General features: G+C 56.2%; 1 non-coding gene and 1 pseudogene across 1 annotated transcript; both read right to left on the minus strand.

Annotated features, from left to right (window-relative positions):
• The window catches only part of LOC145965925 (large subunit ribosomal RNA), a pseudogene marked incomplete at its 3' end in the record, with an annotated part of 3,087 nt that extends 2,500 nt beyond the window's left edge, over positions 1–587 (minus strand).
• Positions 588–1,804: 1,217 nt separating this feature from the next.
• LOC145965906 (5.8S ribosomal RNA) lies at positions 1,805–1,959 on the minus strand. The gene has a single exon (XR_014436872.1). It is a non-coding gene; the product is annotated as a 5.8S ribosomal RNA (ribosomal RNA).
• Positions 1,960–2,500: the final 541 nt, after the last annotated feature.

Consider the following 2,500-nt stretch of genomic DNA (forward strand, 5'->3'; position numbering starts at 1 on the left):
TGGGGAGAAGTGCACGACGACGACAGCCGGACATCGGCGCACGGTAGCGTGCCCGCGCGCGAGCCGCGAGGACTCCGCGGGACATCGCCCACCGACGCGAAGCCAGCGCCGCTGACGATGAATCTCCCCGTTCGATCTTTTGGGTTTCTTAGGTTTACCCCTGAACGGTTTCACGTACTCTTGAACTCTCTCTTCAAAGTTCTTTTCAACTTTCCCTCACGGTACTTGTTCGCTATCGGTCTCGTGGTCGTATTTAGCCTTAGATGGAGTTTACCACCCACTTAGAGCTGCACTCTCAAGCAACCCGACTCTAAGGAGAGATCCTCCCGAGACGCGCACCGGTCGCTACGGGCCTGGCACCCTCTACGGGTAAGTGGCCCCATTCAAGATGGACTTGGACGCGACGCGACGCCTCGGGATAAGCGGATCCTCCCAAACACCACATTTCCCTGCGGCGGAACCGCGGGATTCGGTGCTGGGCTCTTTCCTGTTCGCTCGCCGCTACTGAGGAAATCCTAGTTAGTTTCTTTTCCTCCGCTTAATAATATGCTTAAATTCAGCGGGTAATCTCGCCTGCTCTGAGGTCGTCAGAGTTTTGTAGAGAAACTCTCTACAAAGTGATATAGAGAGATAGAGGGAGTGTGCGGTGGTGGAGTTATTGCGCTAAGTAGTATCATTATTGTTTGTTAACTACTACTATTGTTAGCGGTAACGCACCGACCGATATTGCGCGCGCGGCACAATCTAGTCTTGTTTCGCGGGGACGCGAGAGAGGAGATAGATATATTATAATATCGTTTTGCGCTTCTTTTCTTCCGTCCCTCTAACTTCCACGATTATAATAACACGGCGCGGCGTAATTATGATGCGCGCGCGCGCGTGTATATATATAACGGGCGCGGTATGGAATCGATTCGACGAGTACACGACGACGCGTGCCGGTCACAATCTTCGTTCGAAAATTTCGTGGACTCGGACACGCGGTCGGCTCGCGATTCATCCGCTTTTTTAAGGGTGGATTTCTCTCGCAATTTCTCTCCCTCCGCGTACCGCCGGACGACGACTGTGCGCGCGCCGCGGTTTCCCTTCTCCATATATTTTTACCGTAAGGTATCTCGCGCCGCGAGATAGGAGGCGAAGCCTCGCGTGTAATAAAAGGCGCGGTATCGCGCGAGCGCGCTGGCGCACCGAGAGACCGAGAGAGAGTCGCACAGCGCGACGACGCGATCGGAAGAGACAACGACGCGCTAGAAAGACGGACGCAGCAGAATGTGCTGCTGCGCCGCTTTCTTTTTGCATTTTATTCGCCAACTACGAGATCACTCGTAGAGAGCGAGATCATTCGAGTGTCGCGCGTCGTTCGTCGTCGTTCCTCTCGCTTAAACTTTTCGCATATTCTCTCGTGTGTCGTCGTTGTGTATATCTCCGCCGACAACTCTCTCCATATCATTCGACAGCCTCCGGGCGCCGCTCGCGCGCGCTTCGCTATCCTTTAAACGCTTTGTGCGTACACGCGCGCCTCTCTCCTCCTCTTTATAACTCCTCTCGCTGCACACACCTTCGGTGTCATTTCAGACGACGCCAATCGACGACGGCCTCTCGTCGAACCCGTCGCCAATACATACTGGGAGGGTGACAAAGAGGCTCTAGTCTCTCTCGGGCGAACGTCCAACGATCGCTCGTACGCCGTTTACGCAATGCGACGGGGGCACAGCGACGACAGCCGACGACATTTCGTCGTTTCACGGCTACGCCGTGGCTCGTCAGCTTGCGTAAGGGCGCAAGCAGTTTAGGTTTGTTAAAACGACCCTCAGCCAGGCGTGGTCCGGGAATTGTATCCGTGGACCGCAATGTGCGTTCGAAATGTCGATGTTCATGTGTCCTGCAGTTCACAAGTTGACGCGCAATTAGCTGCGTTCTTCATCGACCCACGAGCCAAGTGATCCACCGTTCAGGGTAATCGTTTTTCATTCGTCGCGTTCGTCGAACGCTTCACAGTTCATCCATCGTGGTCTCCACTCCGAAGAGTGAGAGAAAATCGTGGCTCTTCGATCAGCCTGGCCGCGCGTCCGAGCACGCGCGGACCGCCGCCGCAATCCCGGTAAAGGGATCGAGGCTACGGCACAAAGTTGGTTCGCGATCGGAGCGTCACTTCCCCCGTTCGACGGGGAAAGAGCCGGGGCGGAAAGTTCTTTGAATAAACCATCGGACACCATGGTCCTCTCGTCCGCCAGCCACACACCTCATCACACACGTTCGGCCGGTGCTTCTCGCGCGGCGCGCGTCGCACGCTGGCCTCTGCCCCGACATTAGCGGGGAGGGCGCGTAGCGACGACGACGACGACGACGACGAGTGCTGGCACGCACGTACGTTGAGAGCGAGCGCGTAGACGTAGGTTACCACCGGTTCGCTCGCGCTAACGCCGAATCGACGCTCCCGCTCGTGGCGAGATGCGTGATCGCGTCAAGCGTCTCGGCACTCCGTATCGCATATATATTT

The sequence above is a fragment of the Camponotus vicinus genome, unplaced genomic scaffold (assembly GCF_025532165.1).
Source record: "Camponotus vicinus isolate PSW18456_S1 unplaced genomic scaffold, iyCamVici1.0 SCAF_16, whole genome shotgun sequence".
Taxonomy (NCBI): domain Eukaryota; kingdom Metazoa; phylum Arthropoda; class Insecta; order Hymenoptera; family Formicidae; genus Camponotus; species Camponotus vicinus.